The sequence below is a fragment of the Acipenser ruthenus genome, chromosome 18 (genome assembly GCF_902713425.1).
Source record: "Acipenser ruthenus chromosome 18, fAciRut3.2 maternal haplotype, whole genome shotgun sequence".
In the NCBI taxonomy this organism is placed as follows: domain Eukaryota; kingdom Metazoa; phylum Chordata; class Actinopteri; order Acipenseriformes; family Acipenseridae; genus Acipenser; species Acipenser ruthenus.
In genome coordinates, this window is record NC_081206.1 from 22,519,511 (window position 1) to 22,536,450 (window position 16,940).

Here is a 16,940-nt window from a genome sequence, read left to right on the forward strand (position 1 = left end):
CCCCCTGCCCCCGCATATAGAGGTAATATCGTCTCTGTGTAGATGGGTTTAGAAATCACCTAATGTGACTCTACCATGTCTGCATACACTTATTGTTTCAGTTCTGTGGTGGATTGCCTACATTATGCATCCCAAAACTGACAGAGACACCACACAAAAATTGATAGCTGTGCAGCAGAACTGTCATCAAACGTCTAGAAAGAAAGTTTATTGGCACTCGGGTACCAAATAAACAATCATTAATATCTCCTTTTTATGAATATTCAGGCACAGCTGTCTGTGAACAGCTGGTGTGGCACAGCCTGCTGGTACCCTCATGCCGTCCCTAGACATGGGCCCCGGCATCTGGCCCTGCTGAGAGCGAGTGCTGTTCACTAATGCTCGGAGCTGTTAGATTGAGCCCCCCAGCACAGTTTACAAGCAGAAGGTCAAAGACTTAATCAGAGAAGAGGGGAAAGGGACCTGAGTCCCCAGAGAGTCAGGAAGAGATTGTGTAAAAAAGAACGCACATGCAGAGTTGGAAGAAACCATCTCATTTACAAAACTTGAAAATTCTTTTACTTGGGTGTGGATGACAACCCTTTGTCCAATAATGGGCTAATAATCACCTTCATGTTTTTATTTTTGTCTCTTCATTTAAATAACTTTGTTCTTGCTGGAGATCTTTTTTGTTTTTCTGACCTTAGGTTTCATTTGAAACAGGTGCAACCCATTTATCCTCCCTCAACACAAAAAAGTGAACTTCCTGGTAACAGGACCCCACCTGAACAACCATGTTGTATGTAGCACTTGTGGGGTAATGTGGGGCCTTATTACCAGTACCACAGGAACTTAATGGATATTGCTGTGGAAGGAAATATTTATGTTACCTGAGTCATACTGAAAATACCAACAACTATTTCAACTTTTAAAATGTTTTTTGTACCAAGACACCTCAAGGCACTATACATATTTAGCCCCAAACTACTGTCATAAAACACAGGCACACACAGTTTAAAATACAAATTAAATCAAAAACCTTTCTAAAATAGTAATTACATTGTAAATTCATAACAATGCAGTGCAATTACAATACACGCTTTCAGTTGCAAATATTTTGTAATTAAACCTGCTTTTGCCTTGTAACTACACAACCACATGTGTAATTACTATGCTATAACATTGTAGTTACATATGTACAAAACAATACAATATGCTGCACAAGGCTTAAACAGAGCACAGTCATTTGTTTTAAAATAACACCCTATGCTGAGAATGTACTGAGGTAGTATCTTTATGAAGGCATATACAATAATTTATATTTACCTACATTTGTACCTTCCTTGAACTCAATCCAGCACACTTTTCATTTTCAACAGTATGGTACAGAAAAGACACAACACAGCAACAGCAAACAGAATGGATGTAAATCAGATTTCTGTGTCACATCCTGCCCCACAGAAACACAATGAAGATGGCCTAGGTACTTCTGGCTCCTTCCCTCTCCTCTGTCAGAGTGCCAGGCCTGAGATTTGGCTGCCAGTCCACAACAGCAGGCTCTAATTCACCCATCTGCAGCATGCAGTTGGCACCCCCTTTCCCTCACAGCTCTCCGCTTGCACAAAACAGGCACTCTAATTATACAAACTCAATCTGCAGGCTCTGGCCAGAACCTAATCTACCGTTTTTTAATCAAACAAATTTGTAATAGAAGATGATGCCAGCACTGAGGTTACTAATTATCAAACATGCTAGTGAAAAAACACCTTTGCGCCCTTTTTATCACCGTAACCCTTTCACAACTCCCTGAACTCTTGCATGGAAAACAAAGGCATCATTGCCAGTTTTACTTCTTACTAACATAGTTAAAGACGTATTTGTATATATATTTTTTTAACCGTGAAAGAAATTGATGAAGTGAGAAGTTTCTTTATTTCGAACAGTATTACAAAACCAAATCCATTTTTTAAATGCATACTCCAAAAGGGTTTGGAGGAGGTGAAGATTAGTAACAAAGCTACATGTCATGCAAAATAAAATAAAAATATTCTCACATAAAAGGAATGCTTTCAATGATGAAGTTTTAATAGTCACAGGTCGCTTTCAACAAACATGTAAATGTATCAGTATCATGAAATAATATACCATTATAACCTAGATCAAGTCCAGATATAACACCTGTTTTCATATTTTAGTATAACTGGCACTTTATTACTTCAATAGCCTTAAATTATGAGTAATAGCCACAGCAATGAAATGAGAATTCATTTTCATAGATCATGAGATTTAAAAAAAACACACAAATAAAAAAAAGATTGTCATCGGAAACCATAAACACTCAGTCACAATGTTTATATGATTTATGTTACTCAGAACCCATAAAAATGACAATTATACTAAAATAATCAGGTAATAATATGGTTTCATTTTTGATTCCCATAACCTAGTAGATGCCCATACAATTGGTAGTCAGCATTACATTGAATACCTAATTTATATACCTTGTTACTGTAATCTACCAGGCACATTACCAATTAAACTGTAAATCATACTTTTGTTTTACTCAATTTATATATTCCATTTCTGTTACCTACCTGAAATACACCCCTCATATCTCTACAGAATATCTACTACATACTCATACAATTCAATCATTCAAAAACAATACCGAAAGATTACATTTCGCCAACATGGTGTAAAAATGTTTAGTTTTGTATGCTCTCCAACCAAAATAATGGGGAACCTTTGTAATTCCATTAAAAAATATCTGCTGATGAATAATGTAAACCATGACAGCAGACCATTCAATGTGACAAGTCTATCACTGGCACTTCTAGCCACTTCATGGTGCTAATTGGTTCTTACCATTATCAGTGAAATGCTGACAGTGATGGTTCTGTCGCTTTGAGACACATTTCACATTAGCACAGTCTCCCTGATCCACAGCACCTTGCTAGAATGTTCCAGGTGGATTAATTATACTGATATGCCTGAGAGCAACTCATTTTGTTCATTATACCTCAGCAGTATTTAACTCTCTTGTACAGTACACAATACAAAGTTGTTAATGCATTGATTAATTTATGCATGTTTTCCAATTTTCCACATCAAGTAACACTTATGTCTCTCAAGTTCATCAGCTAATTAAAAGAAATGAAGAAAGACAGCAAGCGGTATCTTTTCTCATTAACTTTGATGCGTTTCAGTTGGACCTTCATTGGGTAGTAGCCTAGACACATACAAAGTCTGTATAGCAAAAGTATAACAAAAAACAATCGCTTCTCCTGTATCACTGGGCAGATTTTCCCCTGTTTACCTGCAGGAATGTAACTCCAGCTCCCTCATTCTACTGTTATACCTCAATAGCAGCAGTGTGGCGTAGTGGTTAGGGTTCTGGACTCTTGACTGGAGGGTTGTGGGTTCAATTCCTGGTAGGGGACACTGCTGCTGTACCCTTGAGTAAGGTACTTTACCTAAATTGCTCCAGTAAAAACCCAACTGTATAAATGGGTAATTGTATGTAAAAATAATGTGATATCTTGTAAAAATTGTAAGTCGCCCTGGATAAGGGCGTCTGCTAAGAAATAAATAATAATAATAATAATCATGACATTACTCTGTTTAGTTCATTTCTCAGTGCTTTGAGGGATTATTCGATCATGTACAGTGTCTGATAAAATGCAATATGGGAGATACCATACAATAAATGAGGCTAACGCTTAGATCAAGGTGTGGTTAGCTTGTAAGAAATATATTTTGGTACATGTATATGGTGGGTGGGTGGCTTTCCATTCTCTTTATGAGGTGTGTATGTCTGTAAGTCTGAAAGAGAACGTTTGCTGTCACGTTTTAGGAAAGGAATCCAGTTCTACACCAGTATGTTTAGTGGCTCTTGACACTAATGCTTGTTTATGAAGGAAATAAGCATGATTGGACGAGACTTTGCAGGCTTCTGACCCTTTTTGTGAAGATTAGACTGATCAGGCTATGTCATGGTATAACGTTTTATTTAGACAATACCCTGTGGAAGTGTGTGTTAGATAATTCTGAAGAAAGAATAACCCATCAATTGGTAATATACGTTATCCAACCTAGCGGGAATTTTGGGGCCATTAGATGCATCTATAGTAAGATGCATGAACAGATAAGCAATAGCACCACCAGAAGGTTGCTTCCCACTTAATTGAACTTCACATTTACCCACCTCCTGCCGATGTCACTAATCACATCAACACCTGCTTTGACGGCACTATTTGTTCTAATTTATAACATTTCCACAGCAATTCTTGTCATAAGGGTGTAATTTGAATATAATGGCTGTAATATAAGTAGAAGTATAAAAACACAACTCATTTTTCTCTGTTGCATTGGAACTGACAGAATGAATAATTTAGTAATATGGCTGCACCAAGGGAGGAATGATAGGATATCTAAAAGAAAAGACAGATCGCTAAGGGACAATAATAGATGGATTAGGGCACACAAATGTGTAAAAAACGATAAAATTCTCAGCTGGCAAGTTACCTTGGATCAAACTGTCTTTAATCTGATTTGCATAATGAAACCATGCCTTGCTCCCCTTCATTGTTGGAAGGGTACCGCTTGTCCTTGAGCATTTGGAAAGCAAAGTGTTGGTCTGCTGCCACGGGGCCTGCTGGTAACTTCACCCCAGTTTCTCCCATTAATGTGGCAGGCTGTGAGAGCAGTGTGGTGCTTCCCAAAGCTTCAGAATGAAATTGGAAATGTGTTTACTCACTAACAGCTGTCTCCATTGTACAAAATAAAGTGATATCAAGACCTGCATATCCATCAAGTTTTGCTCCAACACAAGTTTGTTATTATTTATTTATTTTAATTTTATAAGAAGAGAAAAGATATTGTCTGGCTTCTTTCTTCAGAAAATGATGTACTATCTCGTGCTGCCCAGATACTATCTTGTGCGCACCAGATACAATCTTGCTGACTGCAGCAGACACTGGGTGTTCTTGTGGATAGGTTAGGAGACAATCACGTATTTTCCTCATAGCATGACAACTATGCAAAACTGGTGTGCTTTTAGACTCATGCTATTTTAACTTAACATCATGCAACAGTTCACAGCTCCTGAAGACTAACTCGCAAGAGAAAGCTATTTTACCCTACGAAAATCTTCATGATTAGGATTAGGAGTAAATTGAGTCACGTGTGTCTCAGTGATTTGCGCTTTATTATTGGGCACATTGATGATCGAGCCCGATCGTGCTTTTGTTTTCAGAAAGTGGGTGCAACTGCAATGCAGAATGATGGCTCATCTAACAAAGAGACAGTAATGCAAAGACTGAAGACATTACAAAAGAAGAGAAAATCAAATGAGGCTACCACAATCTCTTACTAGTATTAGCACTATCTCGATACTAACCACCTTTTTTTTTAATTCACACCATGTCCCTTTAGGGGTTCCGTACAAAATAGCACACTGTTCTATTATTACAGTCATGTTTGTGTGCTATCTTGTTGTATGAGCCAAGCATCACACATGTAGATTAGGACAATTACTTGTCTGTTTTTACCCAACAGTTGTTTTCTCGCATAGTTCTGTCCATCACTTGTCACCCAGTCTGTCATTGCAAGTCATTTAAAATGGATATTCAAAGTATATCTATAAAATATTCTGTTTTACTGTTTCCAGCGGCTTTGATATAGGCAGGTCTGATTATTTGAAATCACAAGAGTAACAACAGACCACACGTTACAATATGTCTCTGTACCTTGCCAGCCAAGATGTTAACTACTATACAAATAAGACCGGCTAGTTTGGACAAGCAGTTACAGATCTCAAGTAGTGCCTTAGATGCACTACCTCCTTTATGCCACTCCCTGAAAATCAACGAATAACCAACATTGGTTGCTTGGAACAGCTAGAATTGATAGCAGAGTTTTTCATATATAACATGTTACTCCAAAGGAGTCTAATATCTACCATACACAAGATAATCACAGCATTACTGCAATATGCTTTAGTGTGCTGTGATTGTTTGTGCATGTTTCTTAAGTCACGTTGCTCCAATGAATTGGCATAAAATTTAACTTACCAGTAACATTTTTCACAATTAAATTATGTAACCAAACTAGTTTCATGATCTGCAAAGGTACTGTAGCTGCAATCTAAACATTATTTCCCTGGTATGCTATTCAATAAAATTTCCAGACATGCAGTCCCAAACATACCACAGAGCATGATAGACAAACAACACTATGTTTAAATAGTACAGTATCACATGAGTATATGTAAGCTTATACAGGACATAATAATGTACAGCTGTAGACAGCTATTATAAAAATGTACAAAACATTATTAAACCCATTGCAATGTCCTCTTTGAAATAATTAATAATAGCGATTAGAGGGTGGAAAGTTATCAGGGTCCCTGGAAGCGTATTTAGTCACTTTTAAAAAGTAAGAACTTTCCGTCTAGACTGTATCTGAAATGACTGGGTAATGGGCCGTGAATGCTGTGCTTAACTGCTTTAAAAAGCCTTACTTCTGCTGTTCCAATTGCCTCTATGTTATAGAGTTTGAAGTTATTTGATAGTTAATGTGCCATACAAAAGTGATGGTGCTAAAACAGATCATTGAAACAGCAATCAGCTGTAAGCCAGTGTTGTTTGCTTTGTTTTGTAATAGCCCACAGCTGTGGAGTGATCCCATAACAGCGTGTTAAATTCATTGTAAGCATCACACTCCAGTGCAATGTGAGCCCTATACAGTACTCAGTATGAATTGGGAGCACCAGCACACTCAAGGCTTCTCTCTACAGTGAGGTGATAACGTAAGCATTTTTTCCATGACATATGAATATTATACTTTAGAGTTGTTGCATATATATATATATATATTGTCCATTTACGACAAAGCGTGCTATGGACATATCATAATCTCGGGGCATGCAGAGGTTGTTTTTCTCTGTCTGACTGTCTTTCTGTATGTAATTTTTGAGATTTTCATATATCTAGAGAACCTCATTTCTCCTTCTTTAGCACAAACTGAGTGTATCATGTTTGGACATATATTTGGAGAAGTGCTTATTTAAATGTAATGAAGCGTGGTCAGGACGTCAAACTTTGTACATGTGCATACAGTGGCTATAAGTCGTGGTGAATTACTTTTTCATGTTACCGATAGCCCTAATTCTGAATTTTTAAATTTCACTGACATGCTTGTTTTAATTGAAAAGCACACCCTGCTTATAGGCTCTTGAGTTCCTGTTTTTTTCATTTCCAATTCAAATTGAAAGATTTTTTTGGCAACAATTCCACAGGAAAGTAAAATGAATTAAATAATGGGTTCATGTCAATTGCCACTTTGAGGCCATTTATGCAAATTATGGAGCTCTGTTTAAAGCGCAATTCTTTTTTGTACAATATAAATGTGTCGGTACACCCATTAGAAAACTAAACATGAACCATCACTTCCCTAGCCATATGCTAGATGCACAACTAATCTGTGACTTTAGAGAATACTGAGATATTAATTTAATGTACAGTGTTAAATAAAAATGTTATGAATTGTGGAATATCGGGTTTATGCATGGGACACGACAGATACTTTACTGTATATTAGCAGTGACAGAATAAGCCCCTGCCAGTATCTATTGTTACTCGTAGTACATATAAATACCATTGGAATACCATTACAATCCCAGTGTATTAGCCATGACATGTATGTAGCTTGAGTGGTTTTCACAGTTTTACCTTCAGAATTAACAGCAAAGGCAATGCAATATTTCAAAGTGGTTCTGCTACTGCAGCATACATTACCATGATGCTATAATGGGCTACCAATGTGTTTTATTACAGGAGATTGTACTAACCCAATCTCTCTTGCTATCTCTCAAGTGGCAACTGCACAGGTATGCTAGGGGTTATTCTGCGTCCGGGGGAGGCGGGGGGATTAACCAAAACAATATTGAAAAAAACTAAAGTTAGCCTAGCTTTGTGAGTAACGCAAGGCAGGAATTGTGTTGAACCATTCCCCTTCTAAATGTTGAGTTCAGTGTGTCACTCAGCTGCTCACTGCTTCCAGATGCTACGCATGCTGCTGGGCTGCTGATCGGAGGCTTGCACTATCAAACCTGTTTGACTGCTGTTTAATATGCAAATGGAGAGATGTTATCTTTTGCGCTCATTACCTCAAGTGCTTTGTACCATCTGTCGGTTTCAAGGTAACAAATATTCATCCAGTAGATTAATAGTTGATTAGGAATTCTACGTTTACTAGCACCCCAGCCAGAACAACACAACTGCATTTTTTTATTGCTATTCAGGCTTGGTGGCAGCTAGTTTTATTTCTACTTATTCTCCTACATTTACACTATGGAGGCTTTACTATAGCTATGTTTTTTTTTTTTTTTTTTTTTTTTTAATCAAAGCTTTACTATATATTCTGCTATTCTTTTATCTTGGAATGGTGACATTACATATATGGGTACTCGTATCTCAAAGATACTGCATTTCAATACTCTACCACTTTTTCTGTTGTCTGCTTGACTTTGATCAAACTGTCTTGGGATAAATAAGCATCAAAAAGGTTTGAAGTGTTCATTAAGATGAGAATAAGATATATCTCAACTGCAATACGCTGCAAAAGTAGACAGTGTCATCAATTTTTAACTTTTCCCATCATATATTATCATACACATCCTGCCATTTTTCAATAATATATACAGTTCAAAACCTCAGTTTGACCTGTGATTTTACAAGTAATAAACCAGTACACACATACCAGCCAACATGCTGTCACTTCAGCACTGGTTCCTCGATTTTCATTTCAAATCCCATTGTTGTACACTTGAATTAGCACAGAAAAGGATTCATTATTCATTTTTGCAGAAGCGCAACTCCCACAAAATGACAAAAGGGAATTAATAGCACCATTGACAATGGTTTACAACAATACGAGGCATGGTGAATGCTAATGTAATAAAGGGCTGGGATGACCTCACATTTTAAATGTTTTTTTTTTACATTACTACCAGCTTTTAAATCACGAAGTGAAGACTAGAATATGATGTCCATGTCTGCACTCATCCTGTATCTCTCCTCTTATCTTCCAAGCATTCCTTTAACAAGTCCCTGCTGGTCTTTTCCCATAAGCCAGAGAACTGTGCCGGTGGAGGCACCTCCATAATGCAGGAAATGATAAGGATGATTAAAAAAAATAATAATAAAAAACTCTGTAACAAAAAACACATAGACCTACAGTATCATACAAGTACATAACAACACTATGATCAAAGCATACATTCCTAAAGCTGCGATAAGGTCCCAGAGAAACCCCCACTCTGCATGCTCTTCATAGTGACAGCATTACACTAAACCACAGGAAGTTATCACAGACAGTGACTGTTCTGATTCACAGATTGATTATATGCACACCAAGTACAGCATGTATGATCACTGAAAGAGTTTAGAAGCTATATGGCCAGGTTTCCCAGACCTCAAACACACCTAAAACTAATTCTTAAGGTATTACAGGTGTGTGTTTTTTATAAGAGAAGGATCTGATATCTATTTCAATTTATATTGAGTGTACAGTTTTTCCATATTGAAACAACAAGGGCAAGCATTGTTTTCATACAGTAGAAACTACAAAAAGCTGTCATCCATCTGTTGTAAGGCTTCAGTTGCCAGCATGTTTTATAAATCCTTTGGATTTATATTAAAGTTGGCTGCAAGTGTTTGCTATGACATCAGGCTCTGGCACTACCTAGATATCAGCCAGTTGTATTTATATTTGTCTGTTCAAATAGCTTGGTTAAAACAGTGATAACCAATACTTTCCAGAGTAGCTTCAAATGTAATTTTAATTTCATTTTAAAATGCCCCTTACTACCGGTATGCTATGGTGTTTGCATTCATTCTAGGTGGATCTGGATTGTTGCTTCAGTGAGGAGTTATTATTTTTCTCTAAATCTGTCTTTACCTGGAGAATCCTAAGACCCAGGACTGAACAGCCTTGCTCATTATATTCAAATCCTGTGATAATGTTACCTTTCAACTCTGACAACACACCTACTCTCTTTGTCTACAGAAATGTAGATTAAGCTGGGGCTGTTCAGTCCTGACACTTAGGACTCTCCAGACAAGCTCAAAGCAAGTTAACGCCAGGAAAGGCAGATTTACAGAACAATGATAATAACTTGATGTGGGAGCAACAGAACCCAGAACCACTCCGAATGATCGCAGACACCATAACATGGTAAAGGAAACATAACAAAGCAAGTCAATGACATGTGGAGCTACTTACATGAATACAAAGCTCTTGACCAAAGATTTTCATCAGGATATATTATAATACATTAAATAAGGTAAACACTGCTGGAAAAAGGTATTCATGTAAGCTTATTTTTATATGACACATATGTGTAATGGGTGATACAGGCTATTTTCATTCTCCTGGTAATTTGATATTTCAGTAGTTAAAGTGGTTAAAGTGGTTATAGCTACTGTAACTGTAGAAACATGTCATTTCATTGGAGATGGTATTTGTACCGTACTTGGTTACAGAAAGTCCTCAGTTTGCAAGCTTTACATCAGAAGGCACTGACGTCATCAACAAAAAACAAACAACCAACCAACCATGTGTTCAGTCGTTAACAGGTGGCTGTAATGTGTACCCATCAAGCTTCCGACACCATTTCTGACTATGATACTTTGATTACCATGCTCCTGCTCTCATTGGCTGAGATATTAAGTGTCAATCTTTTAAATAATCAATGCTACCTTTGATAGGTGGTGTTGTCCAGCAGGGCACGGGGCTAGTTTGTACCCTCCATTCTAAGGAGAATGTATTGTACTACTCTAGCCTCAAAGCAGAAGTAATTTAATGCAGATGTCAATGATTAAATACATGGAAATACAAATATACAGTGTAGAGTGTATTTTATTTTGCTCCAGCTACAGTAGTCTTTCTTGTGAGTCTAGGGTTTTTAGTGACCCTTATGCAAGCAGGTGCTGCAGGCCTGCCCAACCTACTGGCTCCTATTCCTAGAGGAGAATAGAAAGATGGTGTGTTATACACCATCCACTGAAATCACCACACCTAACCAGATGAGATCATATCCCTCAAGGCTGCCTATTTCTGTTCACTGCTCCCCATGCAGACTTCACCTTGCCCTGCCATTTTCTACTACAGCACTAAGTGGTTGTTTATTCAGGTATTTCCTTCATCAGGTCACCAGCTAGTAAATCAGCCTGAGACAGATTATTGCAGGAGTGGCCATTTCATCGACTTTATAAAAGTCAGTAACTTTCCGGCCTGTTACATTATCCTCATTTAGACACCGTACAGTGTGTTAAGAAAGTGGACAGTGACGTTTTAAATATGTACCAATGTAGAGCTGAAGGCACAGTCATGATCTCATTGTAGCAACATGGAAGCACCTCCCAGGGACAAAACAGATTAGAAAAAGGAGAGGAGACAAAGGAAAGAACAGGAAGGCAAAAGAAAATATATTTTGGCGCACACACAGTAATTAAAAAAAAAAAAAGTTGAGAGGTGGTCCTCGAGTGGCTCATCCAGTTAAAGCGCTGCCGTGGGGAGCGCAAGGTGAGTCATAAAGCTTGGACAGTGCCAGTTCACGTCCAGGCTGTGCAAAAAGGCCAAACTTTGCTGGGGACTCCGAAGGGGGCATCGCATTGGCTCGGACGCTCCCAGGGGTGGGGATGGGAAACCAGCAGGGACTTATTCTCCTCATCATGCAACAGTGACCCCTACTGGCCAGACACCGAGCATACTCAGAGTGGATAAGAAACAGGGCTGATCTCTGTCTTCCAGGATCAGTAGCCCGCCCACCTCTGCTCTGGATTGCTCGGCATAAAAGGGATTCTGTCTTGTGAGATCTTATGCTATCAGAACGTCCGTGCTGTGTGGGGACATTTCTAATTGGGGGAAAATAAATTAAATAATTGGTCACTCTAAATTTATATATTAAAAAAAAAAAAAAGTGTAGGGATCAAAGAAACATCAATGAAATACTAGCTAAATGCCATATAGTGGAAGAATGAGTGTACTCAAAACTATTATTACTCAAAACTAAAAATATCAATAATACAACATTTACTGTTCCAACCATACTGTGAAGTGAATAGTGGCACACATTCTTATTAGGTTTACAGTGTAAACAAAAGCATGACAGTTATTGAATGAATGGCATTGCACTTCCAATTATGTCACTGACTTTTCAACAGAAGGACTCCCGTTTGAACAACTGTTTATTAAAACACAAACAGATAATGTTCAATTCATCAAGCAGAAGCACAAATGCGTGGTGTAATCCAGTGCATGTAAATGAGCAAAGTGCTGTCTCTGAATACAGTCATTATAGGACTTGGAACAGTTAACCCACTAACAATGTTTAGATATGTTTTTTAGAAATGTACATGACTTGAACTTAGAATTACGTTATTGAAAACTATGATTTTTAATTGTGTGCATGTAACAGCATTCTGTTTGAGTTTAGAGGGGGATCTCTACTGGCATGCTTTAACTCACTCATTGATACAGTATGTATGTGCCTGTGGACCTGGTGAATAATCACCATCTTCTCTCCTTGAATCCCTCTGCACGTACTCTTCATTTTCACCAGTTTCACTATTGTTAGTTGTGTTACAAGGTGGGTAACAATTTACAATCGCTCACGTTTTCATCCACTTCTTACTGCTCGTTTTTTATTGTATTTTTTTTTTATAGCTCTAGATGTAAATTATATTCTTTACAAATAATGTATTAGCTAATTGTAAACCATATTTGGAAGGTTGGTAACCACTTAGATAACCCCTAACAAGAAGCACATTCTGCATGCATGTTATAATGCCTAAACACTTAAGACAAAATTATAACTGTCTGGATAATGTTTAACCTCTAACACAGCTTATCATTTTAAATACAGATTTGTTTCTGAATGCTAGGGGAATAAAAACTATTAATTGCAAAACAACACGAATGAACACTTCAAAATGTATATGGGTGGTTCAAATTCTCCAGTCTTTACTGTATTGCAATAAATCAGTAAGAAACCGGTGGGGTGGTATAGAGGTGTCAGAGAATAAAAAGAAATACATAATTATCCACATTTATAACAGGCTCTGGGGAAATTGTACTGCAATGTACAGTATATGCCTGAGCATAAATTATTTGTGGTATATTTTAAATCACAACCTTCAAGTAAAGAGTCCCATGAGTGTCTGGGGGATTGCAAATACGTACACTTTATCTTGTAAACGAGGATGGTGGTGCCCAGTGAACCCAATAAAATGGCCTGGAAAAATTGAGCACTCAAATTAATTTCAACCACAGGCAATTGTCACTTGGCTATCACCACACATCTGAGGTGCAGGTCATCTCAGTACTACCTTCTGTGTGCTAATGCCTCCAATAATGACAGACATAGGAGACTCACATTTCATAAAAACAAAAACACTAGCACACATATTATCAGTTTATTTCAATGCTGGAGAATAGCAGGTTATATATTTCTTTTACTGTAAAATGTTCCCTTTCAATTAATCATAAAAAAAAAAAAAAATCAGCCAAATAAATACATAAAATCTTAAATAGCATCTGAAATGATATTCCTGTCTTCCATTTTTCCATTTTCCTAAATTATTAACTAAAAATAGCATTCAATAAGCAGGGATGACAGCCATCTCATTTTACTGAAAGCCCTGTCCTTATTCATCAGACTTGTCCTTTTCTTTTCTAGTGCATGAAACCCAACCCTTGTCATCCGAGTTCGAAACAAGCATACCTTTACTCCAGCCTCGTCAAATATTCATGGCTGTGTTTTGTGCTCATTTTTTCGCTACCTGAATGGGGCCATCTGGACCTGTGAGTCTTGTTCCCATATTAAATATTAATACCCTGCTGATTATGACAAGCAGCGTATCAAACACTAATCTTATTATACTGAAGGGACAGGAGAGTTGGACATAGACAAGACGACAGCAACGCAGTAATTTATAGCCTACGGAAAACAGATGGGAGATGGGGGAAGTTGGGACCATTACTATTCCCCCCGTTTAGCTCTCCCTAAATGCTACTGAGAGGCCCCTTTGCTGCTGCCTGTATTATTCAATACCACAGTGTGTACCAGTCATTAAATATTAAAAATCCCCAAACTATGGTTATTGTGTAGACAACAAAGGAAGATGTTAAGTCGTCGCCCCTTGATAAAACACATTTTATTAATGCTTATTATTAATAAAGTCCCAGTATCATTAATTAATTTATTCAATAGGAATTGGGCAACAGCAAGGAACTTCATGCTGCTGGAGGTTGATGTATGTCATGAATCAGTGGCAAGGTTATTGGTATAAACTGCATCTTTTTCTTTTTTTTCTGAGCTTAGATTTTGGTATCAGAGAAAGGTGGTTGTTGCTTTCTACTGATCATTTTAAACAGACCTGAGGTTAATCAGTAAGCCTTTCTACGATAGTACCCCTTAAAAGTAATACTGAAGAAAAAAATGTTTAGGTAGACAAATTGTGACAAATGTTCTTTTTTTGATACACCTGATGATAATTAGTACTCCTGAAGATTTTACGATGGAGATTTTGCGTTAACTGGTGAGCAGGAAAAGGGAGTGCAAGGAATCAATCTCACCACCTTAACACTACAGTCCTGTGCTGTCAACAACCAACCTGTGCATACACCCCTTCTTTGAAGCTACTTTAAGGAATCAGATAGGAAGGAAATAAACCAAGAGGATATTTAAATTGAATAGGCACTGCGTATCCGAGGACCATGACCTTACTTCAGATTTCTGACTTGGCATCCAACAATGCACAGATTTGTAGTATCCCTGTGCTTCGCTAAGTAACACAGATGTACCGACTGAGCCACTGGCATCCTGTGTGAATGACTTACTTAAGTTCACCATCAAAATGAGTTATTTCCAGGCATCTCACCTTCACTGAGGCCATCCTGGAAATTAATTATTTCCTGCTAGCAGGATGGTGGTAGCTGCTGCCCCCTGCTGGTAGAAAAGGAGCAAAAATAAAGATTCCTGAAGCAAGCTCATGCAACAATAATGAAGCTCACTGTTATTAAAATTTCATCTTCCTTGTAAACTGCAGAAATCCAATCTGGCAGAAACACATACACCGAGTCAGGATGGCACTCATCCCCCACTCATCTTTCTTTAGCAATCCCCATGCAGTCCCTTGAGTAAAACCTATAGAGCAGTAGTGTTTATATAAGTAGGTCATATAGCATTTTCTTTTATTACTTTTACTAATTTTAAATATTGGCTGCAACAATTTTGAGTCTAACAAATGCTTATTTTACTTTGTGTTTACTAAGGTACTAGTACAGGTCCCTTCACATTACATTAGCAATGTTTTACCAGTTAAACGTGGTGGTTAAAGCAGGTCATTTTTGAAAGACGGAACTGCTCCCTAAACCCTTAAAAGGGTCCCTCTAGGGAAAGCTTGAGGGAAGCAAACATTGCCCATAACTTTACAACAGTCAATCAAAATCCTAAGGTAAAACTTAAGAAACTAAGTCAAGTCGACAGTGTTCTGTGCCTTTTTCACTGTGACGATACACACAGACTTCTTTTAATCAAATCTTTGTGACCGAGAGTTACCAGTTCCAAGTTGAAATGCTAGTAATACACAGTTTCCTGCTTATTACTGAAATAAATAAACTATCCCCTCACTGTGGGAAGCAGGACTTCAGAACAGCACTTAGGAATGAGGCTCATCTACATTTTTGGCCGCTATCATTGGAGATGATTTGCAAATGTAAATAAAGCCATCATGCATTTTTTTTTATTCTTCACATCAATTACTTTCATTACGACCTACGTGTTCTAGTGCATGTCTTAAAAGAGCATGAACTGTAAAGGTGGTAATAACGTTAAATGTGCAGAATTGGAAAACCATGAAACCGATTGCAATTGACACTCCTCATAAGTAAGGGAGGGAACACTGTAGTGTAAGCCATCCTACCCTTTAATAAATAATTCATAACATGCCATTAATTATAAACTGATCTGTAACCTAATACTGGTCAAGTAACTTTCTGGTTGCTAAGGAACCATGACCCATTTTAAAAGCACTCCTGCCTCTAGTTCCATACATAGTAACTAAAATGACCGCATTTGGAGTCAGAATAAGTTATTGTTTTAGAAAGTAAATAAAATGGGATCATATAATAACATTTGTGTAGCATTAAATCACAAAGGGGGGGAGGGGAGGGGGATACACGCACAGCTTGTTAATAATGCAGCAACTCTCCTCTCACTACTTGCTTGGCTTCTTTAACATTGGCATCAAAGGTGATGTTAAATCTAACTCATAGCCTATATTGAATATTCATTATTTCACCAGTACTGCAAAAAAGTTGTATCCTGTTACATTAATATAGCACATGCCACAAGCAATCTACTTTACTGTATAGTGTTGCTGCTTATGGAGTATTGTTCAAAAAAAATCTTCAGAAGGGGTTAAGAAAAATGTTAAAACCATGATGTACTGGGTCAGTAATCAAATAAAGAAATGTTCCGGAAGTCATTTAACTACCTGTAACAAACCTCTGTTATGACACCTGAATGTCAAATGGCTGCGAGCTATTGTGTAATAAAAGTCTCTCTCAATTACTGCAAGTTTGGAAACAGAGAAACAGTAAATTGGTGGAGAGGGACTTGTATTTGCAGACGTGGTAGCTGATTTGGGGCAGTGAAAATACATTCCGATGGCTCAAGGAACACTTGGGCCCTACACAAAGCATTAAAATAGATTGGTTTGAAAAAGCTTCACAAAGTTACTTCACGTTTTTCCATATAAGCCAAAAATGTTCTAATTAAAGTTAAAAATAAAGTTTTGAGAATTAGCCACAAAAAAGTAACATACTGTGCAGCTACTGTACAGGCAACAGATCTACACCCCCTCTTCTGCAGCATGAATGGAAAGGTAAGCTTC